This window comes from Oxyura jamaicensis, chromosome 10 (genome assembly GCF_011077185.1).
Source record: "Oxyura jamaicensis isolate SHBP4307 breed ruddy duck chromosome 10, BPBGC_Ojam_1.0, whole genome shotgun sequence".
NCBI lineage: Eukaryota > Metazoa > Chordata > Aves > Anseriformes > Anatidae > Oxyura > Oxyura jamaicensis.
In genome coordinates this window covers 9,971,074-9,986,349 of record NC_048902.1, presented here as the reverse complement: position 1 = coordinate 9,986,349, position 15,276 = coordinate 9,971,074, and the positions used below count along the sequence as shown (strand labels likewise).

General features: G+C 47.3%; 1 long non-coding RNA gene across 2 annotated transcripts in view; it reads left to right on the top strand.

The window, feature by feature from the left end:
- LOC118172309 overlaps positions 1–15,276 on the top strand; it is a 37,167-nt gene that overhangs the window by 15,265 nt on the left and 6,626 nt on the right. For both annotated transcript variants that reach the window (XR_004753640.1, XR_004753639.1), the window contains exon 2: positions 2,176–2,252. This is a non-coding gene — a long non-coding RNA (uncharacterized LOC118172309). The remainder of the gene's footprint in view (positions 1–2,175; positions 2,253–15,276) is intronic.

Below are 15,276 nucleotides of genomic sequence, written 5' to 3'. Positions count from 1 at the left end.
ACTCTTAGGACCATGCCACCCCTTCTTTCCAGCCTGCAAGGAGACACAGGGCAGGGAGTGATCTGTAAAGATCCCTTAGACCTGGCTGCAGCACCAGGTCCCCAGGTATGTCCCCAGGAGCGCACCGCCCCGAGGAAGGCAGAGCCCCACGTGCTGCACGAGGCAAGGAAACACTGCCTTCCCCGACGGGCATCGCTAGCGTGGACTCATCGGGTTCTGGCAAGCCAGGCAAAGGGAAAGGGAGGTGACTTTTTCCTCTTGGTTCCTTTGTTCGTTGTTTAGGTAGCGGGTGAAAGAAAGCCTTTGCCGCCTGGGTTAAGGAAATTATTGTTTAGCTGAGAGCTTATGTGTTCTTTTGGGGAAGAAGATTGTGTTTGCCTTTGGCAGGGAGGGGTTATTGTGTAATGGCAGTTCATTTTAATTAGTTGCTTTTCTTTACCTTGGCTTTGTTTAACCAGAGGAGGAATTTCTGACAGGAGACTTTTTAAAAGAGATGGAGAAAAACAACAAAACAAAGCCCAGATTTGGGCTGGGATTTAGGATCTATGCTTCCAGCTTGTCCCTGGTGTGTACCCATTTACCAAGAAAAGCTTTTCCCAGAGAGGCAGAGGAGGTGCCTCATCTCTTTCTCTCTCTCCCTGCACTCTACATTCACTTTAGGGAACGAACAAGGGAAGTGTCTGTATCTCCATGGTGGGATTAATGGCAATATGGAGATGAGCTGAATGTATAATGGCCAATTTTCCTAGAAGAAGGGGTTTGTACCAGCAGCAGTTTAGCCCATATGTCTGTGAGGGCTGTATCATTTTCTGTCTTATGAAAGCACCAAATAATCTTTCAGTTCTTCTGGGATGTGTCATGTAACTGGTGCTGCTGTGAGGGTGTTTAGGCTCTTGGTTATGTGACTCTGTGAGAACTGGGCATTAAACGGGAGTTGAGTCTGGGACAGAGGATCTTCCCCTCCCTTCCCTTCACATCCATCCTCTTTAACACCCATTTGTTTTCTTGCAGTCTCATGGTGAGGAGGCAGGAGCAGGATTCCCCTCCTTGTCCCATGGCTCTGTCTCCAGGTGCAGCTGTCCATGAGGCTGGGGCAACACTGGGGGCGGCAGCTCCCCCCGACATCAACATCGCCACCGTGTCCTTCCCTCCAAGCTGGAAGGTGACAGTCGCGACAAAGCCAGGGAGCAGGGACAAGCAGCTGGGCTTTGGCAAGTGTCAAGGCAGGGCAGGGGTTGCTTTCCTGCAGGCCATAAGGGACAAAGGGAGTTAAAAATGTCTCCATTAAAGAGCTCCTGGCGGCCCAGAGCTCTCCAGCCCATACCTCTGGGCTGGCGGCACTTGCTGGCAGCCTGTTCCCCTCGGAGCGGAGCTCGGTGCCTTCTGTTCCCTCTATTCTCTCCAAGGGCACCTCCCCGCTGCTCGGGTCTGAGTGAGCCTGGGGTCACTCCCACCTCAGGCCTCTTTTCCCTTCTCTTTCCAGCTCCTTAAACAACAGAGGTGCTGAGGGAATTTATACCTCTGCCTGGTAACAAGACAGATCAGTGAGATGCTGTCATGGTTTTGTGAGGGCTCCATAGATTTTTATGGCTTTTCAGTCCTTGGGTTCCCAACCTTCCTTTGGCTTGTAAATTGCCCACAAAATGCAGACACAGCTCCTATTCTGTGAGTTCCTTTGATGATTTTATTTATATCTCTTGCTTTGTCTTGTCTTTTATTACAGGGAGACTGCAATTAATTATTATCCCATCAGCTTCTATTTAGGCTGACAGTACAATGCAACACACAGTGTCCAACCTTCCCCTGCCTCTGTGTGCACAAGCGGGCAGCTATTCTCAAGAAGAACAAAGGCACTGGCAGTTTTAGAAAGGGACATGCTGCTAAAGGGCAGCTTAAGGGAGTTCAATAGCACCAGCAGCACATAGTTGTGACCAGACGTCCCTATTTAATTGTGATGCTCCTGATTTTATCTTCTCATCCAAAGATTGTCACTCGTTGAGCAGGTGTAGGCTCATGATGGTTATTTCAGGACCCCTTCCCTATCCAGCCTTTGACACTGGATTCTGTGTGGGGAATATCAGTTTTCACTCCTGGCTGTTCTGCCACTAGAAAACCTGCAATGCTGTTTTCACTCTTTTTCTTCGCGTCTTGCAAAAAGGTTTATTTCTCCTACAGGCCCATGGATGGCATGACGCTGTTGCTGAGCAGTGCTGGTGATGAGCTAAAGATGTTTTGACAAGATGCAGTGCCAGGTGAGTGGAAGCTGCTGTTAAACCAAACGTTTGTGCACTTCACTCCTTCTTATTTCTCTCACCGTCTCATTTGTTCATTTACACCTGGTCTTGGCAGTTTTTGGCAGTGTAGCTCTGACTCTGACCTCCTCAGACCAGCTAATGACAACGAAGCAAAGCCTCTGTGCCAACATTCTGGTGGAAATGTCAATATAGTGCTTCTACAGTGGTGTCCTCTCTGCTTCGCCCCAGCAGAGCCCACTCCCAGATCCTTTGGAGGAAGCTGCAAGATAACCCCCATGTGGGCTGTGGTGCTGTAAGTTCAGAGAGATGTTTCTCGCTCCTGTCCTCCACAAATGACATGTGCTCACTAGCCCACGCCGCTACCAGCAATTAGCTGGTGTAAGTTTTGGAGTCCAAGCTAATGTAGCTGTGGGGCTCCGTGGGAAACAAAGGGCATGTCTGGGCGGGGAGGCCAGGCAGACTGAGCTGGCTCTGCCATCGCTAATGCCAGAATGGAAGTGCCAGGAACTGTGGGGCTGAGATGCTGAGTTGGCTCAAGCTTAGGACTGTCTACGTTCACCCCACTTAATTAGTCTTCCTGAGAGAGCACATTCACTGGCTTGGGTGCAGTTCTGCTCAGGTGTGCTAATCTGCTCCTGAAAGTGAGCATGGATGATCTTGCAACCCTGTTCTGTGTTGTGAGAACTCAGCTCAGCTCTGCATTGCTTCAGGTCTCTTTCTCCTGTGCTTAGAAGATGAAGCCAAAGGTAAGAGCAGTAACTCTGTGACTGATTCCACATCACCCATTTAGAAACCTTGACTAGGTGGTCAAGTGAGCTGTTCTTCCCTCCTCCACCCCAGCTGTATCCCAAATACAGTCCTCCTGACTGTGATTACTGTGATAAAATTGCAACTAAACCTGTCAGCTCTGAAGCAGGAACGATGAGGGTTGGTCTTTACATCAGACATGTAATTACCTGTCTACAAAACCATGAAAATGTGCAAGGGAAAAAAGAGGGAAAAGCAAGATCTCTGTCAAATGAGAGAAAACCTATCATTTCCCCCTTTTTTGTCTGTTTTGTTTTTGTTTTCCTCCATTCACAGTAATACATAGCTGGGCTTAATCCAGCTAGGAACCTGCTCAGAGGTCACACTGCCTGGTAAGCTACCTTATGGCTGCTGGCCCTCCAACCTGCTCAGAACGTGGGGCTTCTTGTTTGAAAACCCTGGAGAAACTCAGGTTTGCAAGATTTTAAAATCAGAAAAATCCATTTCCTGCATAAGATCTTTTTTTATGGTAAATGAATACTGAATTGCAATCAGAATGCCACTACTGTTTGTTAAATGCAAGTTGCTTAAATAGTTCATTTTTCTTACTAATTATACAGTACGTGGTTAGCTTCAATGATCACATGTAATTAAAGCGGAACGGTTTCTGCAGCATTGTCATGACTTTGACAGTGCTGATCGAGAAGAGGCCACTATTTCCTGGTAGTCTACAGATTATGTGCTAATTAGGGGGGTTACATGGAGCGGCATGTGTATCCTGTGCTTGGAGCCAGACCCCGAACATGCACAGGACTGCTGATTTCCTAGAGGTCCTTAGCTTTGACTAAGGTCCCAAGTTATCAAAGCTTCTGCTTAATTTTAAATATGTGCTTAAAACTGTTTGAAGTCAATGATGCTTAAGTATGTGCTTCAGCTTTAGTCACACACTTGAGAGTTTTGCCGAATCGGGGCCGCTGGCTAGTTAGGGATAAAGCCTGGCTGGCACCTGTTCTTCCCCAAGGACACATCTTATCCACTCGATTAACCGATCCAACGTAGCAGCTTTGAGCACCTGGGTGACTGTCACGGTTAACTTTATTTTATTTAAAACACAATAAGCAAATCCCTAAGAGTTTGGAAAGTTTTTTTTCCCCATGAAACTAAATAAGAGTATATGTAGGGGGAAAAAAATACCATCATCTCTGGCTATATTATTTTACCATGCCAAACAGTGGGGGAAGCCTTACAGAAGGTTGCTGTATGGTGGAAAAAGGTTGGTTTTCTATGCTTGCTTTAATGCCTGGACCTTTGTTCTACCTTTTACCTGTGACCATTTAGTAACCACTTGACTCACTTTGCCCACAGCAGGATGTTGCATGTAGCTTCACTGTGTTGAAGGACAGTCTAAATTAAAAGTATAATTTAATGATTCAGTTGGTAACAGACAGATTTCCTGATAGCCTGCTGTGGAGTGGACCTTTGTAAGCACCCTTCTGTCCAGGAGCGCTTCCTTAGACAAAAACTAGCTTGGAGGCAGGACGCAGTAAGTTCCCAAGTCATCTCATCTGCAGTCTTTAAATCCTGTGTGTTGAATCTCTACTGAATATTCAGCCAACAGCAAACTCAAAGAAAACTCTGTTAATGCAGAGTGGTTTGTACCTTTACTAGGGAAGCAGATTCAGCTATCTGTGGACAGAGACCCCTGGGAAATACCTGAGTTGGTCTCTTCTCGGAGGAGTTCAGGATTTAAACATACAAAGCAGACTCGAGGTGGAAAGGAGGCTGGCTCCCAGAGGAAGGTGACATGCCTGAAGGAGGCACAAGGGGCCACTAGCACAGCTGGGATTACACCCCTGGCCCCTGTGCAGCGCCTGTGCACTGCTACAGTAGAAATCCTTGTGGGCTTTGCTCGTTGTGGTTTGACAACTGCATTCAGATGCGGAGGAACATTATTATCTACAAGCTGTCGTGATGGGTAAAGAAAGTGTAAGAAGCAATTCTTTGTACCCAGAAGAACTGAAAAAGCCTCCTGAGCTTCCCTTCAGCTCAGGAGGAAGTGCCTGGGGGAGGCAGAAAGCCATGAGCTAAGCCATGAGCTAAGGCAGAAAAAGAAGAGTGTTGTGGCTGAATGTGTCAGTGGAGTTTATTTCTCTGGACTTCAGCTCTGTTCCTGCAAGGAAATCTTTCCTACCAAAAACCCAAGCAATTCCCCTGAAAGCCCTGTTTCGGCAGACAGAGATCTCTCAACATGATTGCAGTGTCCAGCTACAGGTCCCAACCAGACAGCGGAGCAAGGGAAGTGGAGGTTTCAGTTTGAGAGAAGATTCTCTGTTGCCCTGGGGAAAGAGCAACAGGTCTTTCTGCTTGGTCTACAAAAAACAGATTCATTGGACCTGACTCTCCTGTTAGGCAGGGATAGGATAAGAAATGATGGATTTGAATTTTGTTGGGAAAAGTTGTAGGTTACATGTCAGGAAGTTCTTCCTGCAGTGAGGATGGTTTATGGAAAAGCCTTTATTTCTTTTTAATAGTTTTGTTTGATGTAGAAGGTGATGCAGTGGTTGGGAGCTACTGAGGTAGACCTTACTGGTGCTCCTGCTTCATCAGAGTCTGTAGAAAATCAGATCAGATGAAATCCTATTTTGAGCGTCTCATACCAGGCTTAATTCTTTCTGCTGAGGCTCTCTGTGAAAGAAGTCAAGTGTCCTTGACTATAGCAGCCCTCCCTGGAGAGATAATTCTTTTGTACTTCCAATTGTAACGCTCTGTACCCTCTGGCTCTCTGAATCTGGCCCATTCCCAAAATGGTGCAAAAATGTGTACCCTCCACCACAACAGAAATAATGACAGGAGGCAAAGATTCAAGAAGAACATTGTTCTTAGGAAAGCCTTTTGGTAGCCTTCATTTACAGCTAGTTTGCAGCTGTTTTTCAGAAAGAATAAATGTACTGTAATGGGAGTGAGTCAGCATGGATATATTGCAGGTAAATCATGTCAGACTAATTTGATCGCTTATGCTAATGAAATAACTATCAGTCTAGATAGCATAAATCTATCTGCTTTTCCAGAAGGTTTTAACAAAATTTTGCATGATGGATTATGGTACAAACCCCCTAAATGTAGGTTAAAATAATCCATTATTGAAAAGGATAAAATACTGTCAGGAAGACTGAGCCGCGGCTTGGAGTGAAAGGTGGGCGTCAGTGGGGAGGTGGCAGAGGCATTGAGTCCTGCAAGATCTTCTGCCGCGGTGTTTTAATATTTTTATTAAAGATGAATGCAACACCACAACAAGTAGGATCATTAAATTTCAGTCGACACAAAGCTCGAGGGATCAGGCAAGACTCAATGGTCTTTCTTTGCATAGAAATTGCTTTTTTGGCAGTATTATATTGCTAAATTATGTAAGTGGGATCAAAACTGCAATATGATTTTGGCTGGTCCAAGATGCCTCCATGACAATTACGGTACCTTTCACAGAGAACTGGAGGTGTGACCTGGACTGCGGTCTTGTCAGAGGAGATGGGCAGTTTATATCACAAGGTCTGCTAGAGGTATGGGGGTGAGGAATGACCGGCAGGAGGAGTGAGAGAGATTTTTCCTTCGTTTCTGGATTTTTTGAGTCCTTTACACACTCTTGGTGTAAACATCTGCACAGCAGCATTTGATAGAAAGTTCTGTAACAAATAACATTTGATGGAATGTATTATTTTCATATATAAAATAGATATTGTGTTTGGCCATGCTTTATTATAGTGTATAAAATATGTATTCTGTTTGTAGCTGATGTAGCAATTATATCAGAGAATTTATATTTGTGTGTGAGCAAGGGCTAACCTAAGCATGCAGCTGCTCCTGATTACCTGCAGATAAAGGAGGGGGAACTGGATAGGAACAAAACATTCCTGGTCTCATGCAGGCACGTTCACATGCTGAAGAGTTAACCAGAAAGAGATGCTACACTTCTCATCCCTAGCCTGTTACAGAACACAGCGATGTGGAAGTGTAGCTGTGTCTATGTGTATGGTTAGCTCTATCAGTGTTATTCCTGTCACAGCCCTCATCCGAGCCACTGAACGCCATGCTCATCTGGGTCTCTGCTTTTAGGTGCTCCTCATTACATGACATCTCGGCAGCACCGTGCCAGTCGGGGCAAGAAAGGCGCTTCCTCCACGTCAGCCTGCCGCATCGCTCCCACTGAGCGTGAGACAGCTGAGCTGTCCAGCAGACAACGCTCAGGGCTTTCCAGCAGCTTTCCGAACAGTTTTTGAGGGTAATGCGATGCCTCTGCTGCTCTGCTGATGGTGCTACTCATGCTCATCTTTCTGCCGCTCTGTGGAAAAAAAGTTCAGTCTTTGGAGGACGTATGATAACCAGCGGCTGATTTGTTGCGTAAGGTTCTGAGGAAGGGAAGAGCGAAAATAGCAGGAGAGTGGTTTTTCCTCTATTTTGGTCTCTGATTTAAATCAGTTTCTGAGGCAGCATTCATTTCTGGGAGAAGAGTGATGGTTTTGGATTGAGATTCCTGCAGTAGGAGCAATCTTTTGGGGGTAGCCACCACCTGCATTTCAGAGTTGGCGTAGTTGTTAAAAGGTGACCAGTTACACTGACAGTACACCAGGTGCCATGTTCCTGATTTCTCTGCCACTGAGAAGCTGAGCCACAAATCTCCAGACATGTTATCATTAACAGAAGGGCAAAAATATTAAAATGTAAACCATAAAATAAATCTGTTGAATAAATCAAAGATAGAACCGAAGGAGAACTATGAAATCCCTGTGTAGCAGGCATAACTCATTCTTGCTGCCAGTTCAAAATCAACCGTAGCAGGAGAATTTAATGTTACCATTGTTTAGTGAAATTAGACATGACACTAGCCAGTTACCTTTTATTTTGGTTGGTTAGGATTTGCTATTGTTTGACACTCATTAGAAATCACAGTAACCTGTTTTTAGGGCAGTCAAATTAAGATTCCCTCTCTCTGTACAAGATTGCTCATCATACCACAGCTACATGGTAATTGGAAAATAACTAGTGAATGAGTACGCCTTACACAACCTGTCATCTGAGCATGTCAGGTAACGTACCAGAGGTGGTCCTGCAAAGAACTTGGTTGTACACACAACAGCTAAGAAAAAAGCTGTTGCAGGAGATTAACACTACAATCACTTATCAGATGCAAAAATAGTTATTAATCCTTAATGACGCTGGTAATTTCTTTATGGAAATTCACCTGCCCTTCTGTTTCCTTCAGTGCCTGCAGCATGAGAATACATGTTTTTCAACCTGAACCTCAGCCCTGGCTTTTCTTTAGTCTAGGAATTACAGTGAGTAAGTTTAAGAAGCCGTAGGGTTTGCTGTGCCAAGCCAGACTTCCATGGAGAAGACCTGTGAACTTGCTACACTTGGAAGCAAATGGGGTGAGCTGCTAGCTCCAGGTGTGTTGCCTTCTGTCTCCTGCCAGAGGAAACCTTGCTTAGCTAAACCATGTAGAGTGAGGAAAAATTAAGCTAATTATTACAAAGGGGCCATGTACTACTGCAAAGCATCATGAAGTCTTGCAGGGAGATGAGCAAATGCAGGGAGAGGTTTAATAGCGGTTGTGCTTGCATTAGCAAGCAGCAAGATGCAGTAAGTGCAGCTTTGGGGAGTGAAACATTTGGTGCTGGTCCACTTCAGGCATTCTGGGTGATTCATTTGGGATAGTTCTAATCTGGCTCCGTGGCTTGGAATACCCAGTAGCATGGGACATGTTAGGTGGGTTTCTGGAGCACACTTTGCCATTTAGTTTTGGCTGAAAGGAATCCAATTCTGCAGTGTGGACCAAAGTGCAGTAAGGTCACCTCAGAAGGGGTGCCCTAGTCCAAAATAAGACAAATGCCAATACAGCTGCAGAAGCGTCTTCAGGAAGCCAGTTAAACCAGCCTCCCATTCCTGGAAATGCCTAGGGAAAGACAATCTGAACATGCACAGCCTGTTTTGTTGTTTTTATACCATGTTCACTCCGAAATGCTTTTGTTCTAGGGAAGCAATACTTTGCAATCAGGAAGTTGCTTGTTTTGTGATTAGCATTGCTGCTTCACCAGAGGGAAGGGACGGCACTGTCTGGACAGACTTCGGATCTGCTGAGAGCATTTGCTTCTGGTACTCCACCCAAGATCCAGTCTACAACTGGAAAAGTTGTCTGATTCCCACGGGTGACTTTGGATTTGGGAGCCAAGAGATGTGTGGGGCACTGTGTCAGGCGAGGCTAGTCCAAAGCGTAGTTCACCCAGCAGCTGTGACAAGAATTTCCAGTCTCAGTTTGGCAGGAAGATGTGCAGGTAAGATTAGCATTATCAGTTTATTCTCTGCAATGCATTCATTTGTTTCAAACTGGAAAACACACTCCTTGCGTCACCGTGCTCAGCTCTACATGTTGCCCGCATATTCAAACAGAAGATGAATTTTCACTTTTGATAGTTCAGCTTACAAAACGAAGAGAGAGAGGGAAGAAAGACCCTTCTGCATCAGTGTGATGATTGATCACTTTTTATTTTTGCTCAGATGCCAGGTCTGGATTTGAAATAGAAGAGTAACACACTGTTTCACGCAGTTACTTCAGGAGGGGGCCCTGAAGGAGGAATGCAGAGTGCTGTAAGATGGGGCTGGAGAGATCAGACAGGAACCAGGAGAACAAAAGCTGCCACTGTTAGAGATCTGGGAGCTGGTGCTGGATGAAGCAGGGCCTCCCGCTGTTCGCTGCTCACTGTTGCTGTGGCCAGGCTGGCATCACTGTGCAAGGGGAAATGCAGGCGAAGAGCTAATCTATTGAAACAGAAGGACAGACTTAGCTTGAGAAGATGAGCATGCTGAGCTGGTTTCTGCTCTGTTACACCCTGAAACCTCACAGATATCTGTAGAGCTCCCCAGCTGTAACGAGGAACGGACGGGGGTTCTTTATGCATTTTCTCCAGAGCCAGACTGGTGAGGATTTGGTGAGGACTGGAGAAACTGATACTGAGATTTGCAGCTCTGCAGGAGGGAATCTGTATTTGCTTAATGTGGGAAGAGACAGTCATATAACTTACAGTATGTAAAGCTTAAGCAGTGGAAGTATCCCCCAGAGCACAGTGCAGAGTTCGAGGCAGCTAGGAAAAGTCTTTCAGGCTGCCTGAGTCTTTCCACAGTGCTTCCTCCAAGTAGTCACAGAGAAATGCCTGCTCCGAACAGCTTGAGCAAGAACTCAGCTCTGGGAGCAGCTGGGTTTACGACAGCCTTGTTTTGTCTTACAGCCAGTGTAATTTCTCCCAGAAGGTGAATGAAAGAGTGGCTTCTGAAACACAGCTAATCCCATAATTTCACCTAGTTTCCTGGCAAATGCTTCCAGTACTGAATGGCCTCCGTTGCTGTTTGTGTCTTGTTTCAAGGTTAAATTTCTAATTTCCAGCTTTTGCCGTTGTCTTAGAGGAGGCACCATGGTATCCCAAAGCCCTCTCCCACAATTGCCTTCCCCTGTATTGGTGCCAGGAGCAGAAAGATCCCTTCTCAGCCGCATCTTCAGTAAGCCAGCAGGCCAGGGCTCCTTCGGAAGCGCGCAGGACCCAGCTGCTGGGTCTTTTTGTGTTGCTTTGCCTGAATTACTTCTGTGTTTTCTGTTTCTCCTTGAAGGGAAAAACACAGACTGGGCACAGCTTTCCAGCAGATTGTCACTGGTGCCACGAATGAGAAGGATCACCCCCTGCTGGGGTCTGTGATTGCCCTTTCTGAACACAGAGGGATCAGAGATGTCCCTTATGGCAGCTTGCACCGCAGCTGGGGCTAAAGCGGCGCTCTGAGATGTCCTCTAGGTCCTTTTCAAAGCAACTGCTTTCTGAGGCAGTGTCCTGTAAATGTAACCTGCATTTCTGGTTTCAGATGCCTTACCTTGCATTTGACTTTTTAAATCATGTTTCGCTGGAGTGTGGCCAACTCCCAGTTACTTCAGATAGCTGTGTATTGATAGTCCAGTCTTGCTTGTTGTTTCCCTACCACCGCTCTTGTTGGCATCTGCAAACTTTGCCACAACAAGGATTTTTATAGCGTCATTTAGATCGCTGATAAAAATATCGAATAAAAAACGGTAATAGGAGTTTCACTCTTCTTTTATCCCAATTATTTTTGCCCAGCATAATATTGCTGTACGTTTATTGAATTGTGGCTATTGGAACATCCAGTAAATATGCCTTTGAAGAATAGCCAGTTTCCAGAAATGCTTTCCACCTTAAATGTGTATTCCCAGTCCATTATGCCGACAAGTGAGGTTAAGGCTTGGGAAAACAGAAATGTTAAATGCAAAGGTGTGTGCGTCACTGCCTGGTGCCAGATTGTTTGCACAAGTGTAACCAGATCGTGCCCCGTGGTATCTAGGCAACTTGCCGGGTTTTAGATCAGCAATTAACTCTTCTTTGGCTTTCAGAGGTCCGGTAGAAGGTTTTCCCATGTGGACTGCAACAATTTCAGAGCTGAAGGCATTACTGTTTCTGAAGAATGGTGGTTCCTGGCTTTGTGAGAGGTCTGGGAGCTAGCTGCTGGGTTGAAACCCACCCCAGTAATGCAGCTTTGCTTCCTGCCCTCCTGGGGAGGAAGAACGAGTGACAGCCCTGCTGGAACTGCTCCTTGAGGTGGTGGCCACCTTGTCAAACAGTGTTCATACACATTCTGAATGTTTCTTCTCCTGTAGAGAGGCCAGTGTGGAGCCAGTGCCAGTTACCAACCTGGATCTTGGTGGGGAACAGAGCTGCTCTGATTGCTGGGGAGTGAGCTGGATCTACAAGCTTATCCAGAGCCAGGCGAGGTAGGTGCCAGTGTTCCCAGCAGTACAGGACCTGTTGAAGGCTGGCTCTGAAACTAAGGGAGTTTCAGGCTGTGTAAGAGTTGTTAATGGGGAAAGCACTGACATGGCATAAAGATACCCTTGCCTGGGTGCTTCAGGTTGTTCAGGACCTCTGGGGGATACAGCTCAGGAGCTTGTTTAGATCCCAGGTTATGAGGGTTTCAAACCAATTAATTTGTTTCTATCTCTTTGCACCTCCTAAACTGAATTCAAAGCAGCTACCACCTGACTGTGGGAGGTGTTGGCGTGGTAGGAGTTCGTACCTTCTGCAGAGCTTCCTAAGAGAGGGGTCACTGCTGCACGTGGGGACAAAGGCAGCTCTTCTGACAGTGGCTGTGTAGCAAAGCTCTTTACACAAATGACATCTCAAAGTCTCAGAACTGCTCAGAGTGCCCCAGCCAAATATCCCCAGGCTGATACAGCAGAGCACAAAGGAAATCACTGATATTCAGAACTCGATCTTTAGCTACATAGGACCTGAAAGCACAGGCACGTTTGTACCTCTGGGGAGAGGTGCGAGGAAGTGGAGCAGCCTTTGACATGGTAACAGGAGCTCTCACTTGCAGAGCTAGAGGCAGAATAGTTGTCATTAAAAGAAGGTGATGTGGCCTTCATGGAGACATTTGAGCTGCTCTGGTTTGCAGACCCTTGGGTCTTGAGCCCTGAACCAGTGGGGCTGGCTTGGCACGATGCACTCTGAAGGAGGGCTGCGGCTGGGGAGCTCTGGCACTGCCAGTGGGAGAAGGTCATGCAAAATGAATGAAAGGTCCTCCCTTTGACAGGAAGCAAGGAATACTTCTGACTGTACACCAGTACCATCCAACTGCTTGATTTACAACCGATTGCTCATGGCATGCAGGCAGGAGAAACTGAGAAGGGAAAGCTCCCCCTCCATTCAGCTCAGTGCAACCTGGGAAAGCTTTGTGCAGCCTACCCCCCCCCTCAGTCTGCTTTTCATTATTATTTTTTATAGCCAGAAATAAGAACTTTATTGACTTTATTCATCTCCTGTCAGATGCCCAATCAACATCTGGCAACACAGCAATTCCCAGAAAGTGCTGACCTAGTGGAGCAGGACCTAAGGGAAGGTCCTTAATCCCCCCTCCCATCCTTGGCTGCCCTTTTAATTATCTTCCCAAGCCAAGGTAGGATGCGTACCTCCACTTGACTCCTGCTGCCTGCTTGTGTTTCAGAGCACCAGGGTCATGGGAGCTCTGGATGTGATGCTCTCGTTGGGCTTGGGGTCCCTTGCTTTCTTATGGGAAGTTACCAGCACTGGGGGAAATCTGCCTTCCTCTGGTGGTCCTGAGAACAGACTTCTTGTGGGGGTTTGCTTCTTCCTTAAAAAAAAAAAAAAAAGGAAAAAAAAAAAGGAAAAGGAATCTCAGTGCTGATTTTTAGCCAGGTGTTCCTAGTTGTGCTGGCTCCCTTGTCCAGGGAACAGTTAAGCTTTTGCTGTTCTAACAGCCCACAGGCAGCCTACAGTGAGTGTCCCTGGAGACCTGTACAGTTTATATCCATCCCTGAGCTTCCCCCAGCTTGCTTTTCCATGCAGGTTAGCTGTCAGTCCTGTGGAAGCACTAACGAATGGGGAACAAAACAGATCAGAGGCCACACAGGCAGCCAAAACTGTAGCAAAGGAGGGTGACTGGGGAAGCAGCCTTGGGCATCCCCTCGAAGAGGTGCTGCGAATCTCAGCCTTGTGATCTGGTCGTAGTCGTGGTTGCAAGGCTCCTGAGAACACATCTAGGGCAGGGAGGACAGGGACAGGAGGAGCTGCATGGGAGGTGGGCTGTCCTGACAACTGCTGCTGGGTCCTGTAGAGCTGACAGGGAGGGACTGCATCCTCTGTCAGGGGGGAGATGAGACAAAGGGATCAGAAAGTTGCAGTGGGCCACGAGCAGTGCCTGGCCGGTGTAGCAGGGGTGCCACGGGGCAGGGCAGAGAGGAGCTCGGCTCTCCCTCCTCCCGTGCGCTTTTGTTTGGCTTTGCAGAGGACCCAGAACCTCGCATAAAAATGCAGGGATCCTTCCTGGAGGGTTTCTGATAGAATTTCCTGCAGGTTGGAGGATTTTAAGATCTAGCAGCAGATTGACTAGAGAGGAACACATTTTTATTTACTGCGGCGTGTTGGGCTCATAATAAAATCCAGGTGTAACAAGCCAGAGGCAAGTTGTGTTCTATTCGTATTCGGAGCCGAGCCCGCACGCAGCTGCTCCAGCAGGTCCAGCAGGTTCCCTGCCCGATCCCTGGGCTCCCACAGCAGATCTCCTGAGCCCCCTTTTCCCACACAGTCCCGCCCTGACTTCTCCCTCAGGTGTGGGTGGCTTGCTTTGCTTTGCTGCGTTGCGGTACCAGCCTTTCCACGTCTTGGCTTTTCTTCGCTCCCTATCTCCTAGATTCAAGCTCCATCCAGTCGCTCAGGACAGTTCCTCCCTCTTCTCTGCTTGGGTCTTCTCCCCATGTTTTGGTCTTTTTCCTTCTTCCACCTCCTTGGGAAGTTCCCTCCCATTGCTGTGGGTTCCCAACTTCTCCTAACTGTAAGTGGAGCTTTTGGGGGAGAAAGTAGGCAGGACAGACAGGGGAATAGTTTTTCCCTCCTAATGCCAGAGCCCAGCTGGGCCAGCTCCTTGGCTACTCTCCTTGAAGTAGGAAACCTTGCTGAGAAACCAGGACACAAACCCCTGTGGCCTCCATCCACATCGAGTTCCTGCAGCCTGGTCCTTTCCTGACCAGTTTTGGAGCATGCCGTCCTATCAAGCCCCCGTCAGGTCCCTGCAGCTGGGTAGCTTTGGTTGTCCTTGGCTCCAAGAGACATGGATCCTTTAGAGGAGAGGTCCCGGCCATGCTGCGTGATCAGGTGCCCACTCATGTGAGCAAATGCCACCAGTGGGAGCCGAGGCATCATAATCCAGCCCACAGTGCTCCTTTAAAGACATTTCAGCAGCTCAATTAACTTTCCACTTGGGTGTTTTCTTTTTCCCCCCTTTGCTTTCATGGTCATTTAAAACAAATAAAGTGAGCAGAACATGGCAGCGTGATAACCACCATTTAATTCCCTTCCCACGGGTCTCCAGATTATTTGGTGATTCAGCGGCAGCAGGGGGAACATTTACGGAAAGGGAGGAGGGAGCTTCCCACAGGGACAACAGCTCACAAAACAGGGCCCCTGAGCATCTCGGAGGAAAAACGTGCCTCTGGTTTCCTTTTAAATGCCATGGATATGGTGAATGCAGCGCGAGAGCCCGGGCCTTGGAACAGAAGCAGCCACCCGCTCCCCCACTTTTGTGGCGTTCCCGTTCTCATTCCATGTCTCACTGCCCTCGTTGTTCTCACATTGTGAAGTGTGGGTGACGACCAATGTTCAGGATACATTTCACGCTTCTGTGCAAACACAATATGAGATGAAGAATTCATACC